The sequence below is a fragment of the Urocampus carinirostris genome, chromosome 17 (assembly GCF_059441175.1).
Source record: "Urocampus carinirostris isolate Australia breed hairy pipefish chromosome 17, RoL_Ucar_1.0, whole genome shotgun sequence".
NCBI classification, from domain to species: Eukaryota; Metazoa; Chordata; class Actinopteri; order Syngnathiformes; family Syngnathidae; genus Urocampus; species Urocampus carinirostris.
The window spans coordinates 20295825-20310852 of record NC_142365.1 but is presented as its reverse complement, the minus strand read 5'-3'; positions in this window follow the sequence as shown (position 1 = coordinate 20310852).

Sequence of the window (15028 nt, the reverse complement as noted above, 5' to 3'; positions counted from 1 at the left end):
CTGTCGCAGTCTCCGTGTCTTGCCTGTTTTGCTTCACCATAATTAAAAGAAAGTTTTTTAGCTGGTTAGATCCCTTCAGCAGGAGTCTGGCTTTGTCTCGTATTTCGTCATTTTTCTGATCAAGGTCTATAAGGATAGACTTCATCTTAAGTGATATTTTCTCCATGGATTCCTTGATTTCTCTTGATTTGATGGTATTTCTGAAAGTTGTTTTAAATTTCTTCTGTTTCATGTTCTCGATGGTGGACTTTACAGATTCCAAGGAATGAATATCAGTCTGCAGGTGGTCTTGCCCTACAGTGATGTCTGACTTAAGTTCTTCCAACTTCTCTTTGTCCAGTCTAATACTCTCTCGGTCTTCCTCAAGGGTATTTTTCACTGAAGTGAATTTTGCTATTTCATTGGCCATTCTCTCTGTAGCAGTCTTAAGAATTTCGTTTTTTTTATCAATCTCTTCTTTTTGTTTCTCTATGATTGAAAGCAGACTATCCAGCTGGTTACTTCCCTTTAGCAGGAGTTTGGTTTTGCCTTGTATTTGGTCTTTTTTCCTGTCTAGGTCTGTGAGAATAGTTTTAATTTTAGGTACAAAATTTTCCATGGAAATTTTTTGTTCTAGTAATTTCAGCGTGTGTATGAAAGTTCTTTCAAGTTTTTTCTTATTTATGTTCTGAAGGGTGGACTTTACAGTATCTAAGGAATGAATTTTAGTCATTAAGTGATCTCGCCCAATAGTGATCTCAGACTTTTGTTCTTCCAACTTCTCTTTTTCCTGAATATGTCTTTCTCGTTCTACATCAAGTTTATTCTTCATTAAAGTTAACTTTGCCATTTCATTGGTTATTCCATCTTTAGCCGTCTCAACATCTTTCCTATTTTTATCAAGCTCTTCTTTTTGTTTCACCATGTTTGAAAGCAGGTTATCCAAATTTTTAGATCCTTCGAGGATGAGTTTGGTTCTGACTTGTATTTTGTCTTTCTTCTGATCAAGGTCTGTGAGGATAGTTTTTATCCTGAGTGATATTTTCTCAGAGGATTTTTCATATTCTTGTAATTTGAGTGTATTTATGGAAGTTCTTTCAAATTTGTCCTTGTTTATGTTTTGGATGGTTGACTTCATAGTTCCTAAGGTTTGAATGTCATTCATTAAGCGGTCTCGCCCCACGGCTATCTCGGACTTCAGTTCTTTCAGCTTCTCTTTCTCCAGTGTAAGACTCTCTCGGTCTACATCAAGACTATTCTTCATAAAAGTAAACATTTCCTTTTCATTTGTGATCTCGTCTGCAGCAGTTTTAACGTCTAGCCTGTTTTGATCAAGCGCTTCTTTCTGCTTCACCATGATTGAAAGTATGTTATCCAACTGGCTCCTTGCCTTTAGCAGGAGTTTGGTTTTGCCTCGTATTTGGTCTTTTCTCTGAACGTCTGCAAGAATAGACTTCATCATCATTAATAACCTATCCATGGACTCTTTGTTGTCTTGTAATTTAACTGTGTCTCGGAATGATCTTTCCAGTATCTCCTTTATTTTGTTTTGGGATGTGGACTTAACTGTTTCCAAGGTTTGAAGGGCAGTCATTAAGTGGTCTCGTTCCACGGTAATCTCGGACTTTGAGTCCTCCAACTTCTCTTTCTCCATTGTAAGACTCCCTCTGTCTACTTTAAGATGATTCCTCTTAAGAGTTAACTTTACCATTTCATTGGTTGTTCTCTCTGTCGCAGTCTTAGTGTCTTGCCTGTTTTGATGAAGCTCTTCTTTTTGCTTCACCATAACTGAAAGAATGTTGGCTAACTCGTCATGTCCTTTCAGCAGGAGTTCTGTTCCCCCTTGTATTTGGTCTTTTTTCTGATCAAGGTCTATAAGGACAGACTTCATCTTAAGTAATATTTGCTCCATGGTTTCCTTGATTTCTCTTAGTTTGATGGCATTTTTGAAAATTGTTTCAAGTTTCTTCTGTTTCATGTTCTCGATGGTGGACTTTATGGATTCTAAGGAATGGATATTGGTCTGCAGGTGGTCTTGCTCCACGGTAATCTCAGGCTTCAGTTCTTCCAACTTCTCTTTCTCCAGTGTAAGACTCTCTCGGTCTACCTCTAGGCTATTTTTCATGGAAGTGAACTTTGCTTTTTCATTGGTCATTTTCTCTTTAGCGGTCTTAAGATTTTGCCTGTTTTTACCAATCTCTTCTTTTTGTTTCTCTATGATCAAAAGCAGACTATCAAACTGGTTACTCCGCTTCAGCAAGAGTTTGGTTTCACGTTGTATTTGGGTTTCTTTCTGGTCAAGGTCTGTGAGAATAGTCTTCAATTTAAGTGACAAATTCTCAATGGATATTTTGTTTTCTTGTATTTTAAGTGGATTTACAAAAGTTCTTTCAAGTTTCTTCTTATTCATCTTCTGGACGGTAGATTTTTTGGTATCAAAGAAATCAATTTCAGTCCTCAGGTGGTCTCGCCCCACTGTGATCTCAGACTTCAGCTTTTCCAACTTCTCTTTCTCCAGTGTAACACTCTCTCGGTCTACCTCAAGATTATTCCTCATGAAAGTTAACGTTGCCATTTCATTAGCTACTTTATCTGTTTCATTCTTTACGTCTTGGCTGTTTTGTTCAAATTCTTCTTTCTGCTTCATCATGTTTGAAAGTAGGTTATCACACTGGTTGTGTCCTTCCAAAAGCCGTTTGGTTTCGACTTGCATTTGGGATTTTTTCTGATTGAGGTTTGTGTGGAGAGTCTTCATCTTTAGTAAGATTTTATCCATGGATTCATGGTTTTCTTGTAATTGGAGGGTATTTCTGAAAGTTCTTTCAAGTTGCTTCTTATTCATCTTCTGGAGGATAAGTTTTTCGGTTTCAAAGAAATCAATTTCAGTCCTCAGGTGGTCTCGCCCCACTGTGATCTGGGATTTCAGCTTTTCCAATTTCTCTTTCTCCAGTGTAAGATTCTCTCGGTCTACCTCAAGACTCTTCCTCATGAAAGTTAACGTTGCCATTTCATTATCTACTATTTCTGTCTCATTCTTTGCGTCTTGGCTGTTTCGTTCAGTTTCTTCTTTCTGTTTCATCATGATTGAAAGTAGGTTATCACATTGGTTAAGTCCTTCGAACAGGCGTTTGGTTTTGACTTGTATTTGTGATTTTTTCTGATCGAGGTTTGTGTGGATAGTTTTCATCTTGAGTAAGATTTTATCCATGGATTCTTGGTTTTCTTGTAATTGGAGGGTATTTATAAAAGTTCTTTCAAGTTTTTTCTTATTCATCTTCTGGACAGAAGATTTTTTGGTTTCAAACAAATCAATTTGAGTCCTCAGGTGGTCTCTCCCCACTGTGATCTCAGACTTAAGCTTTTCCAACTTCTTTTTCTCCAGTGTAAGATTCTCTCGGTCTACCTCAAGACTGTTCATCATGAAAGTTAACATTGCCATTTCATTAGCAACCTTTTCTGTCTCATTCTTTACGTCTTCGCTGTTTCGTTCAATTTCTTCTTTCTGCTTCATCATGTTTGAAAGTAGGTTATAACACTGGTTGCGTCCTTCCAAAAGCCGTTTGGTTTCAACTTGTATTTGGAATTTTTTCTGATCGAGGTTTGTGTGGAGAGTCCTCATCTTTAGTAAGATTTTATCCATGGATCCTTGGTTTTCTTGTAGTTGGAGGGTATTTATGAAAGATCTTTCAAGTTTCTTCTTATTCATCTTCTGGAGGGTAAGTTTTTTGGTTTCAAAGAAATCAATTTCAGTCCTCAGGTGGTCTCGCCCCACTGTGATCTCAGACTTCAGCTTTTCCAACTTCTCTTTCTCCAGAGTAAGACTCTCTCGGTCTACCTCAAGTTTATTCCTCATGAAAGTTAACGTTGCCATTTCATTAGCTACCTTTTCTGTATCATTCTTTACGTTTTGGCTGTTTCGTTCAATTTCTTCTTTCTGCTTCATCATGTTTGAAAGTAGGTTATCACACTGGTTGCGTCCTTCCAACAGCCGTTTGGTTTCAACTTGTATTTGGGATTTTTTCTGATCGAGATTTGTGTGGAGAGTCCTCATCTTTAGTAAGATTGTATCCATTGATTCTTTGTTTTCTTGTAATTGGAGTGTAGTAATGAAAGTTCTTTCAAGTTTCTTCTGATTCATCTTCTGGACGGTGGATTTTTTGGTTTCAAAGAAATCAATTTCAGTCCTCAGGTGGTCTCGCCCCACTGTGATCTCAGACTTCAGCTTTTCCAACCTCTCTTTCTCCAGAGTAAGACTCTTTCGGTCTACCTCAAGATTATTCCTCATGAAAGTTAACGTTGCCATTTCATTAGCTACCTTTTCTGTATCATTCTTTATGCATCTGCTGTTTCGTTCAATTTCTTCTTTCTGCTTCATCATGTTTGAAAGTAAGTTATCACACTGGTTGCGTCCTTCCAACAGCCGTTTGGTTTCGACATGTATTTGGGATTTTTTCGAATCGAGGTTTGTGTGGATAGTATTCATCTTTAATAAGATTTTATCCATGGACTCTTGGTTTTCTTGTAATTGGAGTATAGTAATGAAAGTTCTTTCAAGTTTCTTCTTATTTATCTTCTGGACGGTAGATTTTTTGGTTTCAAAGAAATCAATTTCAGTCCTCAGGTGGTCTCGCCCCACTGTGATCTCTGACTTCAGCTTTTCCAACTTCTCTTTCTCCAGTATAAGATTCTCTCGGTCTTCCTCAAGACTCTTCCTCATGTGAGTTAACATTGCCATTTCATTAGCAACCTTTTCTGTTTCATTCTTTACGTCTTGGCTGTTTCGTTCGGTTTCTTCTTTCTGTTTCATCATGATTGAAAGTAATTTATCACACTGGTTGCGTCCTTCCAAAAGCCGTTTGGTTTCGACTTGTATTCGGGTGTTTTTCTGATTGAGGTTTGTGTGGATAGTCTTCATCTTTAGTAAGATTTTATCCATGGATTCATGGTTTTCTTGTAATTGGAGGGTATTTTTGAAAGTTCTTTCAAGTTTCTCCTTATTCATCTTCTGGATGGTAGATTTTTTGGTATCAAATAAATCAATTTCAGTCCTCAGGAGGTCTCGCCCCACTGTGATCTCAGACTTCAGCTTTTCCAACTTCTCTTTCTCCAGTGTAACACTCTCTCGGTCTACCTCAAGACTCTTCCTCATGTGAGTTAACATTGCCATTTCATTAGCAACCTTTTCTGTTTCATTCTTTACGTCTTGGCTGTTTCGTTCAGTTTCTTCTTTCTGTTTCATCATGATTGAAAGTAATTTATCACACTGGTTGCGTCCTTCCAACAGCCGTTTGGTTTCGACTTGTATTTGGGATTTTTTCTGATTGAGGTTTGTGTGGATAGTCTTCATCGTTAGTAAGATTTTATCCATGGATTCCTGGTTTTCTTGTAATTGGAGGGTATTTATGAAAGTTCTTTCAAGTTTCTTCTTACTCATCTTCTGGACGGTAGATTTTTTGGTATCAAAGAAATCAATTTCAGTCCTCAGGTGGTCTCGCCCCGCTCTAATCTCTGACTTCAGCTTTTCCAACTTCTCTTTCTCCAGTGTAAGACTCTCCCGGTCTACCTCAAGACTCTTCCTCATGAAAGTTAACGTTGCCATTTCATTAGCAACCTTTTCTGTTTCATTCTTTACGTCTTGGCTGTTTCGTTCAATTTCTTCTTTCTGCTTCATCATGTTTAAAAGTAGGTTATCACACTGGTTGCGTCCTTCCAACAGCCGTTTGGTTTCAACTTGTATTTGGGATTTTTTCTGATCGAGGTTTGTGTGGAGAGTCCTCATCTTTAGTAAGATTTTATCCATGGACTCTTGGTTTTCTTGTAATTGGAGTATATTAATGAAAGTTCTTTCAAGTTTCTTCATACTCATCTTCTGGACGGTAGATTTTTTGGTATCAAAGAAATCAATTTCAGTCCTCAGGTGGTCTCGCCCCGCTGTGATCTCTGACTTCAGCTTTTCCAACTTCTCTTTCTCCAGTGTAAGACTCTCCTGGTCTACCTCAAGACTCTTCCTCATGAAAGTTAACGTTGCCATTTCATTAGCAACCTTTTCTGTTTCATTCTTTACGTCTTGGCTGTTTCGTTCAATTTCTTCTTTCTGCTTCATCATGTTTGAAAGTAGGTTATCACACTGGTTGCGTCTTTCCAACAGCCGTTTGGTTTCAACTTGTATTTGGAATTTTTTCTGATCGAGGTTTGTGTGGAGAGTCCTCATCTTTAGTAAGATTTTATCCATGGATTCATGGTTTTCTTGTAATTGGAGGGTATTTATGAAAGTTCTTTCAAGTTTCTTCTGATTCATCTTCTGGACGGTGGATTTTTTGGTATCAAAGAAATCAATTTCAGTCCTCAGGTGGTCTCGCCCCACTGTGATCTCAGACTTCAGCTTTTCCAACTTCTCTTTCTCCAGTGTAAGACTCTCTCGGTCTACCTCAAGATTATTCCTCATGAAAGTTAACGTTGCCATTTTATTAGCTACCTTTTCTGTATCATTCTTTACATTTTGGCTCTTTCGTTCAATTTCTTCTTTCTGCTTCATCATGTTTGAAAGTAGGTTATCAAACTGGTTGCGTTCTTCCAACAGCCGTTTGGTTTCGACTTGTATTTGGGATTTTTTCGAATTGAGGTTTTCGTGGATAGTATTCATCTTTAGTAAGATTTTATCCATGGACTCTTGGTTTTCTTGTAATTGGAGTATAGTAATGAAAGTTCTTTCAAGTTTCTTCTTATTCATCTTCTGGAGGGTAAGTTTTTTGGTTTCAAAGAAATCAATTTCAGTCCTCAGGTGGTCTCGCCCCACTGTGATCTCAGACTTCAGCTTTTCCAACTTCTCTTTCTCCAGTGTAAGACTCTCTCGGTCTACCTCAAGATTATTCCTCATGAAAGTTAACGTTGCCATTTCATTAGCAACCTTTTCTGTTTCATTCTTTACGTCTTGGCTGTTTCGTTCAATTTCTTCTTTCTGCTTCATCATGTTTAAAATTAGGTTATCACACTGGTTGCGTCCTTCCAACAGCCGTTTGGTTTCAACTTGTATTTGGGATTTTTTCTGATCGAGGTTTGTGTGGAGAGTCCTCATCTTTAGTAAGATTTTATCCATGGACTCTTGGTTTTCTTGTAATTGGAGTATGTTAATGAAAGTTCTTTCAAGTTTCTTCATACTCATCTTCTGGACGGTAGATTTTTTGGTATCAAAGAAATCAATTTCAGTCCTCAGGTGGTCTCGCCCCGCTGTGATCTCTGACTTCAGCTTTTCCAACTTCTCTTTCTCCAGTGTAAGACTCTCCCGGTCTAACTCAAGACTCTTCCTCATGAAAGTTAACGTTGCCATTTCATTAGCAACCTTTTCTGTTTCATTCTTTACGTCTTGGCTGTTTCGTTCAATTTCTTCTTTCTGCTTCATCATGTTTGAAAGTAGGTTATCACACTGGTTGCGTCCTTCCAACAGCCGTTTGGTTTCAACTTGTATTTGGGATTTTTTCTGATCGAGGTTTGTGTGGATAGTCTTCATCTTTAGTAAGATTTTATCCATGGATTCATGGTTTTCTTGTAATTGGAGGGTATTTTTGAAAGTTCTTTCAAGTTTCTCCTTATTCATCTTCTGGATGGTAGATTTTTTGGTATCAAATAAATCAATTTCAGTCCTCAGGAGGTCTCGCCCCACTGTGATCTCAGACTTCAGCTTTTCCAACTTCTCTTTCTCCAGTGTAACACTCTCTCGGTCTACCTCAAGACTCTTCCTCATGTGAGTTAACATTGCCATTTCATTAGCAACCTTTTCTGTTTCATTCTTTACGTCTTGGCTGTTTCGTTCAATTTCTTCTTTCTGCTTCATCATGTTTGAAAGTAGGTTATCACACTGGTTGCGTCCTTCCAACAGCCGTTTGGTTTCAACTTGTATTTGGGATTTTTTCTGATCGAGGTTTGTGTGGAGAGTCCTCATCTCTAGTAAGATTTTATCCATGGATCCTTGGTTTTCTTGTAGATGGAGGGTATTTATGAAAGTTCTTTCAAGTTTCTTCTTATTCATCTTCTGGAGGGTAAGTTTTTTGGTTTCAAAGAAATCAATTTCAGTCCTCAGGTGGTCTCGCCCCACTGTGATCTCAGACTTTAGCTTTTCCAACTTCTCTTTCTCCAGTGTAAGACTCTCTCGGTCTACTCCAAGACTCTTTCTCATTAAAGTTAACGTTGCCATTTCATTAGATACTTTTTCCGTCTCATTCTTCACTTCTTGGCTGTTTCGTTCAATTTCTTCTTTCTGCTTCATCATGTTTGAAAGTAGGTTATCACACTGGTTGCGTCCTTCCAACAGCCGTTTGGTTTCAACTTGTATTTGGAATTTTTTCTGATCGAGGTTTGTGTGGAGAGTCCTCATCTTTAGTAAGATTTTATCCATGGATTCATGGTTTTCTTGTAATTGGAGGGTATTTATGAAAGTTCTTTCAAGTTTCTTCTGATTCATCTTCTGGACGGTGGATTTTTTGGTATCAAAGAAATCAATTTCAGTCCTCAGGTGGTCTCGCCCCACTGTGATCTCAGACTTCAGCTTTTCCAACTTCTCTTTCTCCAGTGTAAGACTCTCTCGGTCTACCTCAAGATTATTCCTCATGAAAGTTAACGTTGCCATTTTATTAGCTACCTTTTCTGTATCATTCTTTACATTTTGGCTCTTTCGTTCAATTTCTTCTTTCTGCTTCATCATGTTTGAAAGTAGGTTATCACACTGGTTGCGTTCTTCCAACAGCCGTTTGGTTTCAACTTGTATTTGGGATTTTTTCGAATTGAGGTTTTCGTGGATAGTATTCATCTTTAGTAAGATTTTATCCATGGATTCATGGTTTTCTTGTAATTGGAGGGTATTTATGAAAGTTCTTTCAAGTTTCTTCTTATTCATCTTCTGGAGGGTAAGTTTTTTGGTTTCAAAGAAATCAATTTCAGTCCTCAGGTGGTCTCGCCCCACTGTGATCTCAGACTTCAGCTTTTCCAACTTCTCTTTCTCCAGTGTAAGACTCTCTCGGTCTACCTCAAGATTATTCCTCATGAAAGTTATCGTTGCCATTTCATTAGCAACCTTTTCTGTATCATTCTTTACGTTTTGGCTGTTTCGTTCAATTTCTTCTTTCTGCTTCATCATGTTTAAAAGTAGGTTATCACACTGGTTGCGTCCTTCCAACAGCCGTTTGGTTTCAACTTGTATTTGGAATTTTTTCTGATCGAGGTTTGTGTGGAGAGTCCTCATCTTTAGTAAGATTTTATCCATGGATTCGTGGTTTTCTTGTAATTGGAGGGTATTTATGAAAGTTCTTTCAAGTTTCTTCTGATTCATCTTCTGGACGGTGGAATTTTTGGTATCAAAGAAATCAATTTCAGTCCTCAGGTGGTCTCGCCCCACTGTGATCTCTGACTTCAGCTTTTCCAACTTCTCCTTCTCCAGTATAAGACTCTCTCGGTCTACCTCAAGACTCTTCCTCATGTGAGTTAACATTGCCATTTCATTAGCAACCTTTTCTGTTTCATTCTTTACATCTTGGCTGTTTCGTTCAGTTTCTTCTTTCTGTTTCATCATGATCGAAAGTAAGTTATCACACTGGTTGCGTCCTTCCAAAAGCCGTTTGGTTTCGACTTGTATTCGGGTGTTTTTCTGATTGAGGTTTGTGTGGATAGTCTTCATCTTTAGTAAGATTTTATCCATGGATTCATGGTTTTCTTGTAATTGGAGGGTATTTTTTAAAGTTCTTTCAAGTTTCTCCTTATTCATCTTCCGGATGGTAGATTTTTTGGTATCAAATAAATCAATTTCAGTCCTCAGGAGGTCTCGCCCCACTGTGATCTCAGACTTCAGCTTTTCCAACTTCTCTTTCTCCAGAGTAAGACTCTCTCGATCTACCTCAAGATTATTCCTCATGAAAGTTAACATTGCCATTTCATTAGCTACCTTTTCTGTATCATTCTTGATGCATTGGCTGTTTCGTTCAATTTCTTCTTTCTGCTTCATCATGTTTGAAAGTAGGTTATCACAATTGTTGCGTCCTTCCAACAGCCGTTTGGTTTCGACTTGTAATTGGGATTTTTTCTGATTGAGGTTTGTGTGGATAGTCTTCATCGTTAGTAAGATTTTATCCATGGATTCCTGGTTTTCTTGTAATTGGAGGGTATTTATGAAAGTTCTTTCAAGTTTCTTCTTACTCATCTTCTGGACAGTAGATTTTTTGGTATCAAAGAAATCAATTTCAGTCCTCAGGTGGTCTCGCCCCACTGTGATCTCTGACTTTAGCTTTTCCAACTTCTCTTTCTCCAGTGTAAGACTCTCTCGGTCTACTCCAAGACTCTTTCTCATTAAAGTTAACATTGCCATTTCATTAGATACTTTTTCCGTCTCATTCTTCACTTCTTGGCTGTTTCGTTCAATTTCTTCTTTCTGCTTCATCATGTTTGAAAGTAGGTTATCACACTGGTTGCGTCCTTCCAACAGCCGTTTGGTTTCAACTTGTATTTGGGATTTTTTCAGTTCGAGGTTTGTGCGGAGAGTCCTCATCTTTAGTAAGATTTTATCCACGAATCCTTGGTTTTCTTGTAGTTGTAGGGTATTTATGAAAGTTCTTTCAAGTTTCTTCTTATTCATCTTCTGGACGGTAGATTTTTGTGTATCAAAGAAATCAATTTCAGTCCTCAGGTGGCCTCGCCACACTGTGGTCTCAGACTTCAGCTTTTCCAACTTCTCTTTCTCCAGAGTAAGACTCTCTCGATCTACCTCAAGATTATTCCTCATGAAAGTTAACGTTGCCATTTCATTAGCTACCTTTTCTGTATCATTCTTTATGCATTGGCTGTTTCGTTCAATTTCTTCTTTCTGCTTCATCATGTTTGAAAGTAGGTTATCACAATGGTTGCGTCCTTCCAACAGCCGTTTGGTTTCGACTTGTAGTTGGGATTTTTTCTGATTGAGGTTTGTGTGGATAGTCTTCATCGTTAGTAAGATTTTATCCATGGATTCCTGGTTTTCTTGTAATTGGAGGGTATTTATGAAAGTTCTTTCAAGTTTCTTCTTACTCATCTTCTGGACGGTAGATTTTTTGGTATCAAAGAAATCAATTTCAGTCCTCAGGTGGTCTCGCCCCACTGTGATCTCTGATTTTAGCTTTTCCAACTTCTCTTTCTCCAGTGTAAGACTCTCTCGGTCTACCTCAAGATTATTCCTCATGAACGTTAACGTTGCCATTTCATTACCTACCTTTTCTGTTTCATTCTTGACGTTTTGGCTGTTTCGTTCAATTTCTTCTTTCTGCTTCATCATGTTTGAAAGTATGTTATCACACTGGTTGCGTCCTTCCAACAGCCGTTTGGTTTCAACTTGTATTTGGGATTTTTTCTGATCGAGGTTTGTGTGGAGAGTCCTCATCTTTAGTAAGATTTTATCCTTGAATCCTTGGTTTTCTTGTAGTTGGAGGGTATTTATGAAAGTTCTTTCAAGTTTCTTCTTATTCATCTTCTGGAGGGTAAGTTTTTTGCTTTCAAAGAAATCAATTTCAGTCCTCAGGTGGTCTTGCCCCACAGTGATCTCAGACTTCAGCTTTTCCAACTTCTCTTTCTCCAGTGTAAGACTCTCTCGGTCTACCTCAAGATTATTCCTCATGAAAGTTAACGTTGCCATTTCATTAGCTACCTTTTCTGTTTCATTCTTTACGTCTTGGCTGTTTCGTTCAATTTCTTCTTTCTGCTTCATCATGTTTGAAAGTAGGTTATCACACTGGTTGCGTCCTTCCAACAGCCGTTTGGTTTCAACTTGTATTTGGGATTTTTTCTGTTCGAGGTTTGTGTGGAGAATCCTCATCTTTAGTAAGATTTTATCCTTGAATCCTTGGTTTTCTTGTAGTTGGAGGGTATTTATGAAAGTTCTTTCAAGTTTCTTCTTATTCATCTTCTGGAGGGTAAGTTTTTTGCTTTCAAAGAAATCAATTTCAGTCCTCAGGTGGTCTTGCCCCACAGTGATCTCAGACTTCAGCTTTTCCAACTTCTCTTTCTCCAGTGTAAGACTCTCTCGGTCTACCTCAAGATTATTCCTCATGAAAGTTAACGTTGCCATTTCATTAGCTACCTTTTCTGTTTCATTCTTTACGTCTTGGCTGTTTCGTTCAATTTCTTCTTTCTGCTTCATCATGTTTGAAAGTAGGTTATCACACTGGTTGCGTCCTTCCAACAGCCGTTTGGTTTCAACTTGTATTTGGGATTTTTTCTGTTCGAGGTTTGTGTGGAGAGTCCTCATCTTTAGTAAGATATCATCCATGAATCCTTGGTTTTCTTGTAGTTGGAGGGTATTTATGAAAGTTCTTTCAAGTTTCTTCTTATTCATCTTCTGGAGGGTAAGTTTTTTGGTTTCAAAGAAATCAATTTCAGTCCTCAGGTGGTCTCGCCCCAGTGTGATCTCAGACTTCAGCTTTTCCAACGTCTCTTTCTCCAGTGTAAGACTCTCTCGGTCTACCTCAAGATTATTCCTCATGAAAGTTAACGTTGCCATTTCATTAGATACTTTTTCCGTCTCATTCTTCACTTCTTGGCTGTTTCGTTCAATTTCTTCTTTCTGCTTCATCATGTTTGAAAGTAGGTTATCACACTGGTTGCGTTCTTCCAACAGCCGTTTGGTTTCGACTTGTATTTGGGATTTTTTCGAATTGAGGTTTTCGTGGATAGTATTCATCTTTAGTAAGATTTTATCCATGGATTCATGGTTTTCTTGTAATTGGAGGGTATTTATGAAAGTTCTTTCAAGTTTCTTCTTATTCATCTTCTGGAGGGTAAGTTTTTTGGTTTCAAAGAAATCAATTTCAGTCCTCAGGTGGTCTCGCCCCACTGTGATCTCAGACTTCAGCTTTTCCAACTTCTCTTTCTCCAGTGTAAGACTCTCTCGGTCTACCTCAAGATTATTCCTCATGAAAGTTAACGTTGCCATTTCATTAGCAACCTTTTCTGTTTCATTCTTTACGTCTTGGCTGTTTCGTTCAATTTCTTCTTTCTGCTTCATCATGTTTAAAAGTAGGTAATCACACTGGTTGCGTCCTTCCAACAGCCGTTTGGTTTCAACTTGTATTTGGGATTTTTTCTGATCGAGGTTTGTGTGGAGAGTCCTCATCTTTAGTAAGATTTTATCCATGGACTCTTGGTTTTCTTGTAATTGGAGTATGTTAATGAAAGTTCTTTCAAGTTTCTTCATACTCATCTTCTGGACGGTAGATTTTTTGCTATCAAAGAAATCAATTTCAGTCCTCAGGTGGTCTCGCCCCGCTGTGATCTCTGACTTCAGCTTTTCCAACTTCTCTTTCTCCAGTGTAAGACTCTCCCGGTCTAACTCAAGACTCTTCCTCATGAAAGTTAACGTTGCCATTTCATTAGCAACCTTTTCTGTTTCATTCTTTACGTCTTGGCTGTTTCGTTTAATTTCTTCTTTCTGCTTCATCATGTTTGAAAGTAGGTTATCAGACTGGTTGCGTCCTTCCAACAGCCGTTTGGTTTCAACTTGTATTTGGGATTTTTTCTGATCGAGGTTTGTGTGGAGAGTCCTCATATCTAGTAAGATTTTATCCATGGATCCTTGGTTTTCTTGTAGATGGAGGGTATTTATGAAAGTTCTTTCAAGTTTCTTCTTATTCATCTTCTGGGGGGTAAGTTTTTTGGTTTCAAAGAAATCAATTTCAGTCCTCAGGTGGTCTCGCCCCACTGTGATCTCAGACTTCAGCTTTTCCAACTTCTCTTTCTCCAGTGTAAGACTCTCTCGGTCTACCTCAAGATTATTCCTCATGAAAGTTATCGTTGCCATTTCATTAGCAACCTTTTCTGTATCATTCTTTACGTTTTGGCTGTTTCGTTCAATTTCTTCTTTCTGCTTCATCATGTTTAAAAGTAGGTTATCACACTGGTTGCGTCCTTCCAACAGCCGTTTGGTTTCAACTTGTATTTGGAATTTTTTCTGATCGAGGTTTGTGTAGAGAGTCCTCATCTTTAGTAAGATTTTATCCATGGATTCATGGTTTTCTTGTAATTGGAGGGTATTTATGAAAGTTCTTTCAAGTTTCTTCTGATTCATCTTCTGGACGGTGGATTTTTTGGTATCAAAGAAATCAATTTCAGTCCTCAGGTGGTCTCGCCCCACTGTGATCTCAGACTTCAGCTTTTCCAACTTCTCTTTCTCCAGTGTAAGACTCTCTCGGTCTACCTCAAGATTATTCCTCATGAAAGTCAACGTTGCCATTTTATTAGCTACCTTTTCTGTATCATTCTTTACATTTTGGCTCTTTCGTTCAAATTCTTCTTTCTGCTTCATCATGTTTGAAAGTAGGTTATCACACTGGTTGCGTTCTTCCAACAGCCGTTTGGTTTCGACTTGTATTTGGGATTTTTTCGAATTGAGGTATTCGTGGATAGTATTCATCTTTAGTAAGATTTTATCCATGGATTCATGGTTTTCTTGTAATTGGAGGGTATTTATGAAAGTTCTTTCAAGTTTCTTCTTATTCATCTTCTGGAGGGTAAGTTTTTTGGTTTCAAAGAAATCAATTTCAGTCCTCAGGTGGTCTCGCCCCACTGTGATCTCAGAGTTCAGCTTTTCCAACTTCTCTTTCTCCAGTGTAAGACTCTCTCGGTCTACCTCAAGATTATTCCTCATGAAAGTTATCGTTGCCATTTCATTAGCAACCTTTTCTGTATCATTCTTTACGTTTTGGCTGTTTCGTTCAATTTCTTCTTTCTGCTTCATCATGTTTGAAAGTAGGTTATCACACTGGTTGCGTCCTTCCAACAGCCGTTTGGTTTCAACTTGTATTTGGGATTTTTTCTGATCGAGATTTGTGTGGAGAGTCCTCATCTTTAGTAAGATTGTATCCATTGATTCTTTGTTTTCTTGTAATTGGAGGGTATTTATGAAAGTTCTTTCAAGTTTCTTCGGATTCATCTTCTGGACGGTGGATTTTTTGGTTTCAAAGAAATCAATTTCAGTCCTCAGGTGGTCTCGCCCCACTGTGATCTCAGACTTCAGCTTTTCCAACTTCTCTTTCTCCAGAGT